Source organism: Lissotriton helveticus, chromosome 2_1, assembly GCF_964261635.1.
Source record: "Lissotriton helveticus chromosome 2_1, aLisHel1.1, whole genome shotgun sequence".
Classification (NCBI taxonomy): Eukaryota; Metazoa; Chordata; class Amphibia; order Caudata; family Salamandridae; genus Lissotriton; species Lissotriton helveticus.
The window spans coordinates 1,171,393,672-1,171,415,536 of record NC_136059.1 but is presented as its reverse complement, the minus strand read 5'-3'; the positions used below and the strand labels follow the sequence as shown (position 1 = coordinate 1,171,415,536).

Genomic DNA, 21,865 nt, shown 5'->3' with positions numbered 1-21,865 from the left:
TTAAACAGAGCTTTAAATTCCGAGCAAAGGATGTCGTTATGAATGAAAATATGGAACAAGCTCTGAAGTTGAGTCAATCAATTTCTTCTAAGGAGGAGGCGGCAGCAATAACTCCAGGCATCCACCTCAGAATACCTAGTACAGATGGGGTTCCCCTTGACTTGTTCAAGGAAAGCCCTAACCTTTGGGCGCCTCTTCTAGCAAATATCTTTAGGGCTTCTATTATATGTCCCCTGCCTGCTTCATGGAAAGACACTACAGTGGTCCTTATCTTTAAAAAAGTGGACCGGAATAGTTTCCTGAAGTAGTCAAGTATTTTTTTTACATTTTGCTTGGTGGTTCAGTCCTTTCCCATTTAAGGATAGTGCTTTTAAGTTTGGCATTAGTTTGATGTGTCTGGTCTAGAATAGTGTATTGTGTCTGAAGATTACAATGTTGGAATCCTCTGTGCATTTATGGGATGGTAGGGTGTGGAGGGTGAGGGTGGAGGAAAAGGCTGGGGGTAAGCGACTGAGGGGGTAACTGGGAGGGTAGTGGGTTGTAAGAAAGAGTATGAACAGTGCAGAGAGCCGGAAGTAGGTTAGTAGGGAAAGAAATAAGAGGGAAAGTAGAGCCAATAAGAGCAAAAAATTAGAACGAAGTAGTTTATTTGATGAGGGTAGTCGTATAGGTGCCCGGAGGAGGTACATGAGGTGCTCATAGGGGTAGGGGGATACTGCTGTATCGAATTGCTTATATTTGTAATTTAATTGGTATATAGCTGGATTCCCAATGTTTTAGAGGAGGATGAGAGGATGATCATAGCTGGATGTGAAAGTATGACCTTTAGTGATACGGCACCTTTTAGCTTTATTTCAGCATTTTCTCATTATTGCGTCGTTATTGCATACCGAGTAACAGATTGAATCCGGTGTATGAACATTTTGTGTATGTAAACCTGTATAACAAACTCTATATGGCATATAACCGTATATGTAACCATATACAATGAACCCTTTAGATATAATTACAATCAGTCATTACAACACATTTCTACACATTGGTATGAGCAGATAAAGTGAAAGACCAGAGCGGATTATCAAGGTTTGTGATGAACAGTAACTTTGGTGCTGTGTGTGTCTAACTAAATTGGGTAAGGCGTCACTTCACTGACTACGTAGTTATAGCATAATGAGGAAAAGTTAGTAGAAGGAACAAGTTGCAGAATAAGTGACTTATTAAACCAACATCATAGATTGTGTAGCATTGTGTACCATTATGGGAAGTGGAAGCGTTTAGAGCTTACATCTCCTTTAGTGCAGTTTGTACAAGCATAACAAAAGCGATATGCTTACAAGAGAACTTAGTCGATAGTTCATCTGTTTATTCTTGAGCGTTAAGAAACCCTTGGCAATAGCATATGACTCATCTTTATGGAAGGTAAAAAGTAGGTGATGTTTGAAAGTGTTTAGCAGGTGATTCGTGTGTTCACAAATTTATATTGGAGAGCATATCGTCTGCCTTGCCTGTTATCCTAGCTGTCATTCCAGTCAATCGAACACTTGCAAGTGCATATGTGTCTGGTGTATAAACACATGTATATGCATATGTGTTTGGTTAGAGTAAAGGTGGGCTTAGTAACTGGTTAGTATTTTATCCTAGCAGTCATTATAATCAATAATGCACATGCACGATTACATGCAACTTGAAGCCTCAGGTGTTGAGTAAGAGATTGTAGAAGACTGCGAGAGAGTGATTAGTAGGGACTTTAACAAGTTAGATTGCATGAATGTTTGGCATTTCCTTGCTGGCTGAAATCTGGCTGTATATTAGCAGAGCGTTGGTATGTGTGAAGGGATTAGTAAATTGGGTGTGGATTTGTTTTTGTTTTCTCTGTGCGTCCCGAAGCCGTTATGCAGTTATTTTCAGGTATTGGCTGTCTGCAATGTACGAGTACAAGTCCTTGGGTTCTTCAAATATATTAGTTTTCGCGTTGAAGATTGGTTTTATCCGCACCTGGCCAATGAAGAAAAATTGGAAAGATCAGTCTTTCAGGGGTTGTCGTTGGGAGAGGATTGCTTTCTGTTTTTTGACAGTGTCCTTTGAATAATCTTGGGAGATCCCAATCGAGGAGCCTTGCCGCTTTATCCTTTGGATCTTTATCTGAGTGAGGATTGCATTGGTGTGGCATAATGGAAAGGTTTAAAAATAAGATTTCTTGGTGTCTCATTGCTTTGGGAGATGAAAGTGGGAACTCTGTGTGCACACGTTACCTCGAAGTTTTTTTTACAAGTTCAAACAGAGGACTTGGTGGATCCAATTTTTGATGAAGGCTGCGCATGAAGTAGCTTTGCTTTCTATATCATAACAACTCGTAAGAGAGGGTCCGAGGGAGGTGTTTAACGACCAAACAGGCTAATACCCCCTGTACAACTATCTAAATAACTAACAAAGCCTGTAGGTCAAGTGGTGCTGAGATATATCAATTAACACTGGTAAGGTTGCACGGAAAATGAATCAAGCAAAGACTATCAGCTGTTGCTGCTTGAGTCCTATCAGCCCACCTGATGGCGGAGCCTCATCATCTAGGACTTCCAAACCCAGGTCTGTGTGCGATCACCCAGTTGTATATTAGCGACGCATCACAAGACCAAGGTATGGTCACCACAGTTGTAAGTCCAGATAGTGGGACTGATATGTGCAGTGCAAAGAATTAAAGTAAAGTGAAGTGTATTAAAATGGCTATCAAAGCAAACAAAGACCTTTAATAGTGTTTGCCTGGACGTCAGATTAAAAATAGTGGACTGACAGTGTGAAAGAATCACTGTCTAACTTGCTTGGTAGAAATCAAACAAGGATCTATACAGGGCCAACATGTTTCTGCCTTGCTGTGAAGTATCACTGGCATTCGTCAGGGCCAAGCTATAATCTGCTACTGCAAGGGCACTATCATATGTGCTCAAACCAAAGACATAAGAAAATAAACAAAAGAGTGATCAATTAGAAACCATCCTACCACATCTTCTCAGTATTGTTCTGTTGATGCAATAGGTCTTTCCTGTGTGAGAACAAGAACGGAAAGAAAACATTGTAGACATTGCATGTGTATAGTACTCACAATTATATTTACAGCAAAAATTATATACAAGTTGCTGTAACGTGTGCAAAACCAGTGATAATTCAAAATACTCTCAGACTAGACCATCACGCCTCTGTGATAGTCACATATACAGTGTATTGTATTACATCACCAAACGATAATAAACATACAGAAATTTGACACTTACCCATCAGTTTGTGGGAAGTGAACCTCACCTCACCCGGCAACTGCTCGGACGAATAAGGCACCGCTCTAAACATACAAAGACAATCTCTGTAATAGATGCATGTCTTGAGGATAAGACCTCAGTATACTGTTGAAAAAACCCACCTATTTTCTTGTCTGTCTATATTAAGTAACCCACCGGTGTCTCTGATGGCTACATCGGACGCCTAAGGTATCTGATCCCCTTCAATGATTTTCAATGGGGTGCTCTCTGATTGTACCACGGCATCTACTGATGCCTAAGTAAACAGCTAGGTGATATTGCTGTTTATAACTGGTGGAAAAATGTCTCCCCTAAACTTATCTGTTCCTCAAAGGGGAGGCCCGACTATAAGCTTATTAGTCCCTTATGCCTGGACAACCCGGTACCACGAGCGACTCAGGTATCTAGTCCCCTTCAATATGTTCAAGGGGGGGGGGGGGTGGTACTCTGTCGTTGTGCCAAGGCATCAGCTGATGACTGTATAAACAGCTGAGTGTTGTTACTGCTTATAACTAGTGAAAAAGTGTCCCCAATCTTAAGTATCCATCAAGTAGAGTGGCAAAGCTAAAAACTGTTTACTATTTAGCCCCCTGGGTCTAAGTAACCCGGTCCCATCTTACCTGTCCGTCGGTACCTTGCGGCGGAATCCCGAGCCGAAGGGGAGGCACCGACGGGCAGGGCTGGCGTCTATTTATAGCGCAGCTGAGTGAGTGATAGAACTCAGCTGGGCCGTCCTGTTCTCGCGCTGCCATTGCGCTGTGTAGGACAACTATACCCCGCGCATGCGCATATCTACGCGGATATCAGGCGCGCATGCGTGGGGACAAGTGCGCCCGCTAGAGCGCACAGCGCATGCTCGTTGGCGGTGTACTGTCTCTCGTTTCTCGCCGGGAGCGAGACACTGCCTAAATCAGTATCGCATTAGCGCAATGTAATCTCTAAACAACACTGCCTACCGCATCTATGCGGAAACTGTAAGGACAGCATTATTATTGGCAAAACAGGCGCCACGATGCAGATGTCATCGAAATTAAGGCAAGCATCATTTCTTGGTTAATACCAGTGGATGATAATATTAGTTGCTAAAGTCACTGGTTGTTTACCAATAATAGGTGGCGTGAAGAACGCTGCACGGCCTAAACCAGCAGTGACTAGATGTAAATCAGGGGAAAGACATTTGTCATGATATTATGCTTCCATGGGCCCCTAGACTAAGATATTAATTAAGGGTGGAAGATCTAGAATAAGATCAATGGTGAATGTGATCAAAATGCCTGCTATATTGGTGAATCTGAAAATGGGTAAGTAAGTGGGGACCCACATTTAGAACCTGAAAATTAGTAAGGTGCCAGATGTAGTGAGTACCACAAAAATGTGGAAAGTCTCAGTCTCAAGTGGTCTGCGCACCTGGTAGTGATATCAAAGGGCACCCAATGGCAAGTGTTGTACTTAGATGGATAACCATGGAATGCTATCATTCAGTCCGTTGACATCAGATTTCAATCTATAAATCCACCGTTGCTCCTTAACAAAGAGGAAGTGGGAGACATCGGTGATGTGTGACGGAATATATGGCTGTTCCAGCACAACCCAGAACAAATCCTCCACTTTGTGATTTGCTTCCAGGAAGTGATTGGTGAGGCCTGCAGATTGTTTCCTGCATCGGATTGTGCTTTTATGTTCGCTGATGCGAGACTTAATCCTCCGCGTTGTATGCCCGACATACTGCTTCTTGCAAGGGCAAGTGATCAGGTATATTAATTTATCTGAATTGCAGTTTGTGTGCCTTGTCAGTCTCCAAGGTCTGTTCGAGCCAATGTCAATCGTCAAGGTCTTACGTGTCTGAGGACAGGCGGCACAATTCCCACAGGGGTAATGACCTTGGACTGGATTGCTATTCCAGAGGGTGTTGGTGATTTGTTTCATCTCGGTGCGAGGTCTGGTGTGCACCAAGTTATCTCGAATGGATGGTCCTCTTTTAAATGCAAACAATGGGCGAGGTATTGTCCCTGCTGCTGTATTAAGAATTTTCCAATGCTTCAGTATGATTTTCTTCACTTGATTGGAAGATGTAGTAAAAGTTTGAACCATAGTCATCCGGTCTCTGATAGTCTCTGACCTCTGGTGTTGTAGGAGTGCCTCACGGTTGTTGTTGAAGGCTCTCTTACGCGCCCGGCGTATTAGCTGGTTAGGGTAATGCCGATCTTTCAGGTTGAGTGCCAGTTCTTTAGCATGGTGTTCGTATAAGGTGTTAGACGAACAATTCCGTCTTACCCTGAGAAATTGGCCTACAGGTAAATTCTCGCGTAGTGATTGAGGGTGGAAGCTCTGGAATGACAGAAGCGAGTTACGTGCCATCGGTTTCTTGAAAAGTTCACTCTGTAGGCCTCCCTCTGCCGGGAAGATCTGAAGGTCAAGGTACGCCAATTTGTCTTTGCTACTCTCCATGGTAAACTTAAGAAACTGATTCTTAGAGTTTAACCATGTGTGAAAGGACGATACCTCGGTTGCCGTCCCTCTCCATATCACCAGGATGTCATCGATGTATCGTTTCCACAGTACCACCTGATGGATGAAGGGGTTACTGTGGTTCAATACATGGTCTAGTTCGAATTGGTGCATGTAAAGGTTTGCCAGACTAGGCGCAAAGACACTCCCCATTGAGGTCCCTGACACCTGGAGGTAGAGATCATTTTGGTACTGGAAAAAGTTTTCCATCATGGCGATCCTAGCACATTCCATAATGAAGGCAACAGGTGTTATGGTGTCCATTTGTTTAGCCTCGAGAAGGCTCCTGATGCAATCCAGTGTTTCTTGCTGCGGGATAGATGTATACAATGATTCAACGTCGAAGCTGACCAGTAGGTCTGTCTCAACGTTGAACTCAATGTCGGCCAGAAGTCTGAGCACATCACCAGTATCCTGGAGATATGTTGGTGTTTCCTTAACGATGGGTTTAAGGAAGAAATCCACAAAAGTAGATAAAGGCTCGAGTAACGAACCTATGCCCGAAATAATGGGCCTTCCCGGAGGCGGCCTTTGGGCCTTATGTATTTTGGGAAGGCAATAAAAATAAGGAATGACCGGGTGTGTAGTTATTAGATATCTTGCTTCGTGAGGAGTAATCCAGCCTTCTGCTGTTCCTTCCTCCACCAGACTCTTGATGTCATTCGAGATTCTGGGAGTAGGGTCTTCATTAAGGAGACGGTAGGATTTAGTGTCATTTAGTTGTCTTTGGCATTCTTGATGATAAGCTGTGGTGTCCTGTAGCACTATGGCTCCGCCCTTGTCGGCCGGCTTGATAGTCAGAGATCTGTCATTAGACAGAGTAGAAAGTGCTGATTTCTCTAAGTTGGACATGTTATGAAACGTCTTTTGTCGTTGTTCGGTATTCATAACCTCATGTGTCACTGCTTGTTCAAAAGCTAAGACATTTGCTGGTACTTGTTGGTTCAGAGGAGTAAATGTTGATTTAGGTCTGAGGCCGGTGTTCTGTTCACCTTGGTCAACCGTATTAACCTCGTTCATGTGAGAGCTAGATGCTTTGAAAAAGAAATGCAGACGTATTTTCCTATAGAAATTTTCAAGCTCGCACCTCAGTTTGAACATATCGCCTGTGTTGGTAGGAACGAAGCCCAGCCCTTTGTTCAAAACAGTGTTTTCAATCGATGTAATAGTCCTCGAGCTCAGGTTCACTACTAGGTCGCAGCTCCTGTTGTCGGGCCTGTCTTGTTGGGCTGAGGAGCCCAATTCACCGTTTGTTGGCCTCTCCTTTTGCCGCGGTTCCTGCCTCGGCCCTGCCATAAAAAAGACTGGTCGTAGTAGAATGACGGGTTTGGGGGATACATGGGCATAGGGTGACCCATAGGTGGAGGGCCCATTGCCCCAGGATGATAATTCCATGGGCCTGGGGGCCACCACTGCCCCGGATTGGGGTACTGTTGTCCACCCCGGCCTCTATTGGGTCTTCGTTGGAAACCCCCACCCCTTGTCCCGGTGTTGGGGCCTGTGTTGGAGTTTCCTTGATCGGTGGAGTCCGAGTCCGAGCCCGAAGAAGAGTAATTGGACCCGTATCTCCTCCCTTTGGAGTTGGTAGAAGGAGCTACATAGGAGTCACTCAAATAGGGGTACGCCAATTCCATGGAGAAGCGTGCCAGGTCTTTTTTGAACTTCTCCACTTTGTTAAGCAGGATGTTGTCATAATATTCTTTATTCGTTTTGTTGGCGTCTTCCAAGTTCTTTTTGTAGATCACAGGCCGCACAGCTGCGTTAATTTGACCCTCCAGAACTTGGATCTCAATCAATAAAGCATCAGCTGTTTTCTTGGCTGTTTTTATAATTAAAACCAGCCAATCGCGGGTGCACCGCCATCCAATCAAAGCCCAATTTCTCAAGAATTCTTTGTCTTTCAGGAAGAGTCTGGGTGTCGTAGTGACGATCAAGCCTGATGGTGCACACTTGCCATGTAGGTACTCGTTCATAATCACACCGTGTAATGAAATACGGGAGTGATTCTTTTTCAGGTTCAAAAGTTTAACCCAATCATCCTCTGTCGTGGGAGTAGAGGTGGAAGGTAAGTCATCTAATATGCTGGGGTTATTACTTAAGATGGTATTGAGATCCTCATCGTCAAATGCTAAGCCACCAAAGTCCTCCATAGTGAGGAACTATAACAGACAAACAACTAAATAAATAGAGTGGGTGAGCCGAATTGCACTACAACGTTTGCTGTGTGGTGCTAAATAGAGAAACAAAGACCCGCAGCCAAGGCTGCTCCATACAATATCATAACAACTCGTAAGAGAGGGTCCGAGGGAGGTGTTTAACGACCAAACAGGCTAATACCCCCTGTACAACTATCTAAATAACTAACAAAGCCTGTAGGTCAAGTGGTGCTGAGATATATCAATTAACACTGGTAAGGTTGCACGGAAAATGAATCAAGCAAAGACTATCAGCTGTTGCTGCTTGAGTCCTATCAGCCCACCTGATGGCGGAGCCTCATCATCTAGGACTTCCAAACCCAGGTCTGTGTGCGATCACCCAGTTGTATATTAGCGACGCATCACAAGACCAAGGTATGGTCACCACAGTTGTAAGTCCAGATAGTGGGACTGATATGTGCAGTGCAAAGAATTAAAGTAAAGTGAAGTGTATTAAAATGGCTATCAAAGCAAACAAAGACCTTTAATAGTGTTTGCCTGGACGTCAGATTAAAAATAGTGGACTGACAGTGTGAAAGAATCACTGTCTAACTTGCTTGGTAGAAATCAAACAAGGATCTATACAGGGCCAACATGTTTCTGCCTTGCTGTGAAGTATCACTGGCATTCGTCAGGGCCAAGCTATAATCTGCTACTGCAAGGGCACTATCATATGTGCTCAAACCAAAGACATAAGAAAATAAACAAAAGAGTGATCAATTAGAAACCATCCTACCACATCTTCTCAGTATTGTTCTGTTGATGCAATAGGTCTTTCCTGTGTGAGAACAAGAACGGAAAGAAAACATTGTAGACATTGCATGTGTATAGTACTCACAATTATATTTACAGCAAAAATTATATACAAGTTGCTGTAACGTGTGCAAAACCAGTGATAATTCAAAATACTCTCAGACTAGACCATCACGCCTCTGTGATAGTCACATATACAGTGTATTGTATTACATCACCAAACGATAATAAACATACAGAAATTTGACACTTACCCATCAGTTTGTGGGAAGTGAACCTCACCTCACCCGGCAACTGCTCGGACGAATAAGGCACCGCTCTAAACATACAAAGACAATCTCTGTAATAGATGCATGTCTTGAGGATAAGACCTCAGTATACTGTTGGCCCATGGAATGCCCCATGGAATTATCATCCTGGGGCAATGGGCCCTCCACCTATGGGTCACCCTATGCCCATGTATGTCGTTCTTGTTCTCACACAGGAAAGACCTATTGCATCAACAGAACAATACTGAGAAGATGTGGTAGGATGGTTTCTAATTGATCACTCTTTTGTTTATTTTCTTATGTCTTTGGTTTGAGCACATATGATAGTGCCCTTGCAGTAGCAGATTATAGCTTGGCCCTGACGAATGCCAGTGATACTTCACAGCAAGGCAGAAACATGTTGGCCCTGTATAGATCCTTGTTTGATTTCTACCAAGCAAGTTAGACAGTGATTCTTTCACACTGTCAGTCCACTATTTTTAATCTGACGTCCAGGCAAACACTATTAAAGGTCTTTGTTTGCTTTGATAGCCATTTTAATACACTTCACTTTACTTTAATTCTTTGCACTGCACATATCAGTCCCACTATCTGGACTTACAACTGTGGTGACCATACCTTGGTCTTGTGATGCGTCGCTAATATACAACTGGGTGATCGCACACAGACCTGGGTTTGGAAGTCCTAGATGATGAGGCTCCGCCATCAGGTGGGCTGATAGGACTCAAGCAGCAACAGCTGATAGTCTTTGCTTGATTCATTTTCCGTGCAACCTTACCAGTGTTAATTGATATATCTCAGCACCACTTGACCTACAGGCTTTGTTAGTTATTTAGGTAGCTTTGCTTTCTGCTCACTCTGCAACATCAAAAATTCGATGGTTTCCTCTTCTGTTTGTCTTCCAGTTCGGTGATGTTTTTTCCAGTCGTGTCAGTCTTGCGTTGGTGGTCGAGTAGTTTTTAAACCAATTTTGTTTATGGTCTTATAATACGTTATTTTGTGATTGTTTCTGTGAGTCTGGAGTCCATTGAGATAATTTCTTGCCTTAAGGAAGTAAGCTCATTCTGCATGATTTCAGTTGATTGTGCAAGCACATGTAGTGTCTCCAGTTTCTGCATAATCCGATCTAGTGATCAAACGTTGTCAGACTTGGTTTTTATAGGGAAGCCTGGGACAGGAGGGTCCTGTTTTGCTTATTTTTTTGTGCAGTTTTTTCTTATTTCTTTTTTTTCTATACCCCTTTTCTACCCCACATCAATACGCTCTGCTATTCTCTACTAACTCCCACTTCTCACTTTCTGCCTGCCTATCCTTTTCCAATACACAATCCCCGCCAAGAAAACAAGAGACTGTACTGTCCTCTCTTAGTAACCAACTCAACCTATTCACTATGCTAACGTCAGTCAACTTGACTTCAAACCGATAATACTTGTACCTCACACTCTGATACTTATCTTTTTATTTGATATGTACCACAATGTTGTCTCACCAGAATATCTGTATCACCCTCTAGACGGATTGATCTATGTGCATCTTCTCTTCTGTATTTTCCTTATGCAAAAACCAAATAAAACTAGTCTGAAATAAAAAAGAAAGGCGACTGGAAAGAGCTGGCCTGTTACAGGCTGATTTTTTTTAATAGACACAAAAATCTCGGGTAGGGCCCTATTGACCCTGCTAGACGTGTACGCCTCTGCAAAAATGTGCTTTCTAAAACACAATATGGTTTTAGGCAGGGAATGGGCACGACGGAACAGTGCTTGAATTTGTCACTGATTGTCAGTAAATACTCTAGGTCCATGAACTGCTCTTTACATCTGGCCTTTATGGACTTATTTAGTTCGTTTGATACTGTCAATCGTGACAGATTGTGGAGTATGATGGGAGATATGGAGGTGGAGGAACCCCTTCTTCTCCTGCTGCAAAGGTTACATTGTAATTATATGGTTAAAAAAAAGCTATGACGGTGAGACAACATATTCAATTGCTTCGACTGAGGGGTCTGCCAGAGCTGTGTTCTGGGCCGTTTTTCATTTCTCCTTTATACAAATTGGTTAGAGGCCGATTTATTGTGGAAGGGTCTAGATTGCCCAAAAATAAGCCAAAATTTCATCACAACACTACTGTATGCCGATGATGCTTTCCTTCTTGCAAGGACAGCTATGAGCCTTGAGAGATCCTTAGATGCCTTTGTAGAGTTCATGTCTTCTTTGCACTTAAAATTGAACCATAAAAAGTCTTAGGTTATGGTGTGTGGTCCTAAGTCAACAAAGTCTAAATCTTTTTTTGTTCAGGGCTATTTGTTCGAGAAAGTTCAGACATTTTTCTATCTAGGGGTTCTTTTTAACATCCAGCTATCATGGGGATCCCTTGGCGAATTGGGTGTAATAGAGTTTTTTATTGATCCCTTCAATATGCCTGTCTCGAGCAAAATTCTTGATAAAGTATTTATATTATTAAAGTGTCAGTGTGCGTTAAAACCAGCAATTGACTCCGCGAAGTGCCTTGAGCATGGGTAATGTTAGTTCTTCTGCCAATCGGATGCAGCCTGATTTATACCTTCTTCTGGAGTCTCAACATAGATTTTATTTAACGAGATTTCGTTTGAACACGGTGCATTTTCTGGTAACTTTTCTCACTCAAGGTGGTTGGCATGGCAACCTCCCTCCCTGCCCATGCAATAACGTTGCAAGCAATCTAATTTGCACTTTTTTTTTTTTTATTTTTTTTTAAGAACCTTTATTGTTGCGGCACGGAAATACAAACATGGGCCTACAACCAAACCGGACGGCCGCTAATCAGATCGGCAAAGAGGAATGGAGTGTACAAATATACAGCGGCTCGGAGGTCAAAGGTTGAGCAGCATCCAGGATATGACAGAATTTAAATTACCATACAATAATAAGGATCTGAGACGGTTCATTTTACAATAACGAAAAAGAAAAAGAAAATCGATGTCGCACAGTCACACACGCCCCTATTACAGCTAAGTGGAAGCAACAAATTTTACGCCAGTGATGTACACATATTGGGAGTGACGGAGCATAAGAGTCAGGATGGATGTGATAAACACGGAGCAATCATGGCGAGCTAGTCCCACCCCTCGAGGCGCACCACACTATAGGAAACACGGAAGACGACATCGAAAAAGGAAAAGGGCAAAGGGCCATAGAGACAGAGAGAACAAAATAACAAGCCCATCCCCCAGCCCCCAACCCTGCACCCCTGCAAAAGGCTACGGCCTACCCCCCCAGCAGCGTGCCTGTCGCCCTAAATAAGAGACCCGAAATACAGAAAAGAAAAAGAGAAAAAGAGAGAGAGAGAAAAAAGACAGGAGAAGGGCCCTCGATCTGGTCATCCGGCCCCTCCCACCTCCGCATCCAAAATCGTCTAAACAGCAACGGTAGAAGAAGTACAAGTAACAGCAATCACGTATAGCGCAATCAATTACAACTCCGCTAAGCACCCCTCAAATCACCATCAACCATCTATGAGTCCCTCCATGTCCCAATCAAAGTCACCCCTGGCCACTTCTGTCAATAGTACCAACGTTGAACAATCCCTCAGACGGGAGGCAAAGTAGCACAAAGGGTCTGAATGCACTGGGAGGATCAGGCAGTATCGTTGCTCAATAGGATCCCAGCCACCAAAATCTCGCAGATGATGTATGGCGGAAGTCTGAATGCGACAAAATCGACACCGCCAACAGTCTCGAGTCAGAGCACAGTTCCGCCAAACATGGAAAAGGGATCGCACGATGAGGGAAGCGTCGAAACTCCGCCGGGGCCTCCCAAACCATGGAGCGATGCTGTTCCTCCACTCGCCGATCGGAGAGAGGTCCCGATGAAACAATCACACGTGCAACAGGGGAATCTACTGCAAGCTCATGTACCATACCTATCCGCAGCTCCAAGAACGTAGACTCATCCGGGGAATACGTCAATGAATCAGAGGCAAACACCTCGGCGCCTTCTCGAGAGCGATCCATGTCGTTACAAAATGGCGGGCCAACAATGGCGGCCACCTTTTTTCCCAATTCTCGGGCCCCCCGGAACAGGGCAGTCTGCAGAGTTGTTAATGCAGCCAGAATATTGCCGGGTGTGGGTCTTTCCTCGCTCTGCCATACCCCGGGATTCTCTTTTGCACCGGTTTCTCTGCCCGGACGGTGGGTACGCGAGAGGGTAGCATCCGCCATTTCAGCCGTTGCGGTCTCTTCCTCCTCCACCTCACCACGGGATCGGGACCAACCCCCGGAACCAGCAGGATCCACAGCGGGATCTCAATAGTCGAGGCAGATAACAGAAAGGAGAATCACCAAAAGGCTAAACAAGCTCCTTGCTGCTCTCCAGGAGTCTCCCATCGGGTCCCGGGGGGGGGCTGTTAACATGACCGGGTATCACACCAAAGGGGAACTGGGCATCATGAACTCTCTGGCCCAGCAATAGCGCACCTCTCGCAGGGCAACCCGCTAGTGGGAGCGGGTTGGTATCATCTCTTCCGGCTCTCAGATCTCAGGTTCTCTCCGAGTGGCTTCCCATCGCGACCAGAGGCCGCAGGAGTCTCAGTCACGGCCGGACACTCTCCTCACTCGAGATCCCGGTCTCAGCACCTCGAAGGCCGCCAAACAGCCGGGGACATTTCTTCGGGTCAACTGCATGGTGGAGCCACAGAAGCGGATGCTTTCCTTCCCCTACTCGAATTAACAAATACTGCTCAGGTTAATCGCCAGGATGTATGTGCGGGGCGGGAGGGCTCACGGAGCCGAGCGTTTATGCAGCCATCCCGATCGCCATCTTGGCTCCTCCCTCCTCTAATTTGCACTTTGTTTTGTGCATTGTACAAAAATTCAAGATCCAATTTCTTGCTTTCAATACTGAGGCCTTGCTGCCCTTGTTGTTATAGAGAAGGTTTTAGTTATTTACATTTGCTCTACTCTTTTGATATATGTTGCATTTTTAAATATTATAAGAGGAGCGCTCATAATTCGAAAACACTAGGGATAAATGATTGTATTAAACTGTAGCGTACGTTATATTGCATTTCTTTTTCTCCTTTTATGTTCCTTGATCAAAGTATGAAAAGGGATTTTGATTTGAAACTTTGCATATACAGTTTTTACTTGTAGGGAGGGAATGTGATTCTCTTGTATTTGATAGAATTGTCAAGAAACGTGCACTGGAATAGATATATTTTGAGTTGCTATTTTGCTTCTTAACTTATTTGCTAGCATTTCTCGTTGTTTCCATTGGACTTAGCAACATTTTAACGAATTTGTGTATTTTACTTAAATTATGTACTTTTATTCTGTGACATTTTATTAAATGAGTTATTTATATGCTTTTATGATTTGCCTGTCGAACCAAATAATGTTTGAATGAGTATCACTAGTGGCAATACACCTATTGGTAAAAGATAACGTAAAAGCACACAGGAGAAAACCAACTCCGCACACGAGTGGGTGCTAAAACCAGAAGTGCTAATGCAGATCTTCCAGATCTGAGGAACACCACAAGTAGATGTATTAGCAACAAACAAGAGCTTGAAATGCCAAAGCTTTGCATCCATGTTCTACCACCCAGAGTCACTGGTGGTAAAAATGATCCAAGAGATTTGCTTCTCTAGTATTAGGGGTGTCTTTCATAGATTCACATGCCTGAATCATTCCCCGTCGTCGGAGTGGGAGTCCCACGGTACATAAAAAAGCAATAATATGCCATGATATCATAGGAAAAAAACAGTAATTCCCAACCAGGAAGTAAAGTAGCCAAAGCTACAGGTGAAAAAACTTCCACACATGACTATCCTAGTCATTTTGTATAGTCCAAACTACAGCCAATCAGACGACAGCACCCACCAGAAGGTTCTCCCCAGAGGCCCAGGCTCTCAGATTTTCTAACGCACGTCGTGTGAAGGGAGTCTCCCTGAGCTCTGCTCAGTTTTCTTCTCTTTATTCCATTTGGATTCTACTTTTCAAGAATGTCTTCAAAGAAATCTTTATTTAGAGCATGTGACTCTTGTGGTAAGCTCCGGCTTTTTAAAGAGGATCCCCACAAAAAGTGCATATATTGCCTTTATCCCGATCACCAAGTCAAGGACTGTAAGATTTGTAGAACCTTCCCTCAATAAACCCTCCGGGACAGAGAGGGTTGCCTCCTTTTGTGGCTACAAAAGCTCAAGGATTCTGATAATCCTGTGTCCACCATAAGCGTGGAAGGGTATACTCAGATGTGAGTCCCTTGCTCACTGCTCCATCAGGATTCAAGCAAGCCGGGCCGACGAGGCTGAAATGCCAGAAACCGGTCCCCGGAAGCTTGTTTCCTTTCCAGTGAAGAATTGGCTTGGTAGTTTGGTCTGCCCTGTTCCCATGATGCACTGGGCCAGGGACAGACTAATTTGCATATAGCCAGGTTCTGAGCTGGGATGGGGCAGTGAGCTAAATAACGGTGATGGATCAAGCCCTGATCTTTGGACTGGGTAAGAATGGTCTGCTTAATTCAGACACTCTGTTCATCACCACCCCCTTTTCTAAATAATCCTGTGTCTGAGGTAGGCAGTATTGCCTCTGGTTCTACTTCAGCCTCTAGGAAGAGGCCTGCGACTGAGGTGTTAACATCTCCTGAGGCTAAGGTGGCTAAGAAACGATTGCCATCTAAGGGGTCTGACAAGACTTCCACTCTCAAGGCTACTCCCCCAGTCAAGGGGAAAGGGGGTCCATCTACACCCCCTAAAAAAATCTTCCAGAAACTTGCCTCTGACATTTGAGAAGAATGTGCCTCAGATTCCACCACTGTTGTCGTCGACTCCATCTTCAACTCCTTAGTCTACGTGGACCTCCGTCGACGCTAACATTTTCATCTCCTAAGCCTCAGATGATCATGTCGACGGCGGCTTCTTCGCCTACTATGGTCTTTGTTTCTGTCAGACCTCTCTCGTCGACGGCGCAGCCGTCATCTTCTGCCGTCGTCGGCGCATCGTCGTCGACTCCTCTGAAGAAAATCCCGTTGACGAGAGTGTCTAAGACATCTTCGTCGACGTCTTCTCTTCCGTAGACGACGAAACCATCGTCGACGAAAATAATACCGTCGACGAAGACGGTCCCGTCGACTAAGTCGGTCCCGTTGACGAAGCCTGTACTGTTGACTAAGTCTATATCGTCGACGACACCAACACCGTCAACGGACCCTTCATTGTCTACGTTGACGACGACCTCCTCTAAAGCAAAATCCACTGCAACGAATCAGTCAGTGGATCCAACGTCGACGCCGCTACTATCCTCTTGTACCGCTTTGCAGGTCTGGTCACCTTCTACGTTTTTTCTGACGCCGAAACAGTCCTTGCTTCAGAGACGTGGGTCGACCTTGTTGCTCTCACCCCTGCATATCTCTCCACAAAAGATACCCCTGCAGGTGCCTGACAAATTTCTTGATTCTGAGCACAGTGAGGAAGACTCAGACATTGGGGAAACCTTAGGCACAGCTACTAGTCCTTCCGAGTTAAATTTCAAGTATCAAGAGGACGATCAGTATGATCAGCAATCACCTGAACATATGCCGTCCCCTGTAACAGGTGTCCCTGCCACGCAGGTGCCGATCACATTGCTCACCAACCTCCAATGCATGTTGGATGATTTTTACAGACGGTTCCCACCATCAGAATCTACAGGCTCGGTGCCTCCTACACCTGCTACGGAAGCACCTTTACCAGACTTTCGACCTCCAAGGTCTCCTCCACCTCTGCCGTCCAATCAGCCTGAGGATCAACAGCTTTCAGATGAAGAAGACCAGAGAGAGGAAGGCGAAGTAGATGACATGTCGGAGTGGGACAATACCAAGTGCAAACTCCTTCATCACCTCAGGCTGCCTCGGATTCACCACCAGTAGACGTGGGTGGTTTCCACCTCTTGATGGAACGGGCTACTACGCGTTTCCATATTGATATGGAGCAGACAGAGCAAGAATGTTTTCTCTACGACTTTAAAGATCAGCCTAGAAAACAAGTCAAATCCATACCGATTATTGACTTTATCTGGAAGGAGGGTATGAAGGTTATGTCTACTCCAGCATCCATTCCGCCGGTCTTGCCACGGATTGACAAGAAGTACAAGGCACCTGGAAAGTCACCTGCGTGCCTTATAGGACAACCGAAACTGGACTCCGTTATCATCCAAGCGGTGCAAAAGAGAGCTAGAAACCCTTCATCTCCAGTTGCAGCCCCACCGGACAGAGATGGCAGGCGCCTGGATGCCATTGGGAAGCGCGTCTCAACGATGGCAGCTACCACAGTCCGGGCTGCTAATTCTTTGGCCATCCTGGACAGGTATGACCGGCAGATGTGGTTGGACATAGCACGTACATAGACCTCCTTCCTGAGTCTTCTAAATCTGAAGCGCAGAAGATCTTACAGGAAGGACAAAGAATCTCAGAAGAGATTATTGATTCGGCGTTTGACGCCGCTTCAACTAGTTTCCGGCAGCTAGCTGGTGCTGCTGTCTTGCGTAGGCAGGGGTGGCTACAATCTACTTCTTTCCGTCAGGAGGTACAATCTAAGGTATTTGATATGCCTTATGATGGTGAATTTCTGTTTGGCCCACAAGTTGAAGAAGCCCTACAGACCATAAATAAAGATGCAGAAACGGCAAAATCCTTGGGTACACTTCAATTTTGCAAACCGCCCTTTCGAGGAGCGAGAGGACGTGGATCGTTCTCCAACAGAGGTGGATACACACAACAATCCTCCTACAGACAAGGAAATCGGCGCTACCAGACCCAGCGCTATCAAACCTACGGCCAAGGGAGAACTAATTATTCCCAGAACAGGGGAAAAACTACCTACCGTGGAAAGGATGAGCGCCAAGGAGACCTGTCACCTGCCACCGCTACTACCCCACTCTCGAGAAAAAGTTGGAGAACAGATATCAAAATTTTACTCAAATTGGCTATCGATAACATCAGACAAGTGGGTCCTGGATATTGTAGCCAAGGGCCATGCCCTAGAATTCGGCCATTTTCCTCCGAATGTTCCCCCAAAGGGCCCACCTCCAGCTCACCTGGAAGAGCTATTTGCCCAGATCAATTTGATGCTACAGAAAGGAGCAATCGAGAGAGTACCTCAAAATATGAGGGGAATGGGATTTTACTCCAGATTTTTCCTAATAAAGAAAAAGTCCAGAGAATGGCGTCCGATTCTGGATCTCCGTACCCTAAACAAATATTTGAAAAAGTTAACATTCAGAATGTTATCGCTTCAGGAAACACTGCATCTTCTAGCAGCAGGAGACTACATGCCCACCTTAGATCTCCAAGATGCATATTTCCATATCCCCATCTTACCTCGCCACAGAAAATTCCTGTGAATCAGAGTGGCTGGCAGGGTTACCAGTTCAAAGTACTTCCCTTCGGTCTACGCTCAGCACCAAGGGTATTTACAAAGGTCTTAGCCCCAGTGGCTGCTCACCTCCGGCTGGAGGGGATTCAAATATTTCCATATTTGGACGACTGCCTTATCAATACCAGTTCTTACAAGGATATAGACAATCATCTACAACAGTGTCTGAACCCTTTTCAGTCCCTGGGTCTCCATCAACTTCAGCAAATCCCTGTTGATACCATCACAAAGACGGGCTTTCCTGAGAGCAACCTTAGACACCCAGCTTCTCCAAGCCTTCGTCTCGGACGAGAGACAAATCAAGATACGAAGTATGGCTGGAAGTCTACTTTCCAAAAAGTCAGTTTCAGTTCGACAGTACAAGTCTTTTCTGGGGATGGTATCGTCTTGCATTCCATTGATACCAAATTGCCGACTCAGGATGAGGCCTCTGCAGGAAGAACGGAGCTTACAATGGCTACAGGTCTCCGGCTCTTTCGAGGATCTCATCCAGATCACACCTCACATGCGGAGTTCCCTCCTCTGGTGGACGCAAAGAAAACATCTGCAGCAAGGTTGCACTTTCCTCCAGGATGCGCCAAGCTTTACGATCACCACGGATGCATCCCTCGAGGGCTGGGGAGCTCATCTTCAGGGCCTAACTATCAGCGGCAAGTGGAACCCTCAACAAAGACGTTGGCACATCAACCGGCTAGAACTGAGAGTCATTTTCCTCGCACTCAAAGCATTTTGTGCAATCATCCAGGATGCCAATGTGTTGGTACGCACAGACAACACGACGAGCATGCAATACGTAAACAAGCAGGGAGGAACAAGATCACTTCTCCTTTCTCAGGAAGCCCAAAGGCTATGGACATGGTCAATACAACACAACATCAATCTTCTAGTGGTGCATGTTCCTGGAATGGAGAACGTCTTGGCAGACGCACTCAGCAGGACAACCGTGTCCACTCTCGAGTGGGAACTTCATCAGTAGACCGTGGATCGGATCTTTCATCTATGGGGTCATCCAGACCTAGACCTCTTTGCAACCAAGACCAACAGCAAATGCCGATTCTTCGCAAGCTGGCATCCCCACAAGGACTCTCAGGGATATGTGTTTTCGATCGACTGGTCTCTGACATATGCGTGCGCTTTTCCACCAATTCCGCTAGTTCCCAGAGTCCTGCGGAAGATGAAGGAGCCATGTCGGCTGATTCGAATTGCTCCCAGATGGCCTCGCCAGTACTGGTTCACAGAGCTCCTTCTTCTATCGGAGTGCAAACCGATTCAGTTGAGTCCGATTCCGGATTTACTCTCCATTCAGAACGGCCAGATTTACCATCCGGATCCAACATCGCTGAAATTAGAGGCCTGGTGCCTGAGTGCTGTGAGTTCGCCCATCTAAACATCCCTGCGGATTGCAAGGAAGTTCTGGCCAAGGCAAGGGCACCTGCTACCATAAAGACGTACAGTCTTAAATAGAAACGTTTTTGTGTCTGGTGTCGTTCAGCTGGAATTCACCCCTTTTCAGCTAAACCAGAGGAGATCCTGCCTTTTTTCCTACATCTGGCAAGATCAGGATTGTCTCATGCTACCCTAAAGGTTTTCCTGGCAGCGATTTCAAGATATCGACAAGATGGGACCAATTCTCTTTACTCTGCGAGGATTATACAGCAATTCTTTAAAGGCCTTTTTAGAACGTTCCCTCCGGTACGTCGTCCACCTCCATCGTGGCATCTCAATGTAGTGTTGGCACAGCTCATGCGACACCCATTCGAACCTATCCACAGAGCAGATCTGACATTTCTTGCGTGGAAAGTGTCACTTCTATTGGCCCTAACCTCCTCTAGGAGAGTCGGCTATAACACGACGTTCACTGTTCTTTATCCTTTCTTACAGTTCACAAATGACTCTGTGGTGCTCCGCACCAATCCGAAATTCATCCCAAAAGTGCCTTCGGATTTCCATCTGAATGAACCGGTGGTTTTAAAGACTTTTTTTCCTAACCCTCAGTCGCCTGCGGAAAGGGCATTGCATACTCTGGACATTAAACGATGTCTAAAGTTCTATTTGCAAAGAACATCTACATTGCGCCGGTCTGATCAACTATTTATCACTTATGGGACAATTCGTAAGGGACAGGCAGTTTCTAAACAAACAATTGCAAGATGGATATCTGCAGCTATTGCATTTTGCCACGCACAAGCAGGAAGACCTTTGCAAGCAGCTCCTAGAGCACATTCTACAAGGGCAGTGTCTTCTTCTACGGCCTTATTTGCTGGAGTTCTTCTTCAGCACATCTGCAGAGCGGCAACCTGGGCCAGTCGCCATACTTTCACCAAACATTATTGTTTGGATGCAGCCAGCGAGACCGATGCTTCAGTGGGTCGAGCAGTTCTACCAAATCTTTTTAACTAAGGTGAGCCTCTGTATCCCACCTCCTATTCCTGCTGTCAGACGCTTGTTATGTTTCTGTTATGCGCATGATCAAGTGATTGTGTAATATTATGCTTTTAATGATGTGCTTTTTTACATATTACATTGTTATAGGCGTCTAATATTGACAAGCTTATGCTACCATTAGCGTCTGCCAAGCACGGATATGTACTGCTATCTACTCTGATTCAGGCATGTGAATCTATGAAAGACACCCCAATACTGGAGAAGAACAATAGTTACTTACCTGTGATCTGTGGTTCTCCAGTATTGGTGTCTTTCATAGATTCACATGCAACCCGCCCACCTCCCCTCAGAGGCTCATAGGCTACATTGGTTTACCATCACTCCTTGCGAGAAAATCCGAGAGCCTGAGCCTCTGGGGAGAACCTTCTGGTGGGTGCTGTCGCCTGATTGGCTGTAGTTTGGACTATACAAAATGACTAGGATAGTCATAAGTGTGGAAGTTTTTTCTCCTGTAGCTTTGGCTACTTTACTTCCTGGTTGGGAAGTACTGTTTTTTCCTATGATATTATGGCATATTATTGCTTTTTTATGTACCGTGGGACTCCCACTCCGACGAATGGGAATGATTCAGGCATGTGAATCTATGAAAGACACCAATACTTGAGAACCACAGATTACAGGTAAGTAACTAAAAGTCCTCATTTGTAAAGCGCACAATCACCCGTAAGGGTCTCTAGGCGCTGGGGGCCGTCGGGAAGATTAAGCGAGCTATTGCCCAGAGTCACATGGTGCTGGGCTAACCTGCCGCCGGAGCCGGGGATCGAACCGTGGTCCCCAGATTCCAGCGTCAGTCGCCCTGGCCGCGGCGCCACACCTCTCCCACAACTTATGCTTTACCACCAATTCCAGTGATACCAAAGTTGATTAATAAGTGCATTCAGGAGCAGTTCAACTTAATCATTAGTTTGGGATCCTCAAGATGCCAAGGAGAGGGATGGACATTCTCAAGGAAGCAAGGCGACCATCAACTAAGAAATACTACTGCAACAAGTGGTTTCAGCTATGGTGTAACAGGCCAGGGAAA

The 21,865-nt window shown here is 45.2% G+C and overlaps 1 protein-coding gene across 14 annotated transcripts in view; it reads left to right on the top strand.

Moving 5' to 3' along the window:
* Nucleotides 1-21,865, top strand: part of ANKRD17 (ankyrin repeat domain 17) — a 1,381,421-nt gene that overhangs the window by 209,951 nt on the left and 1,149,605 nt on the right. The window lies entirely within an intron of this gene.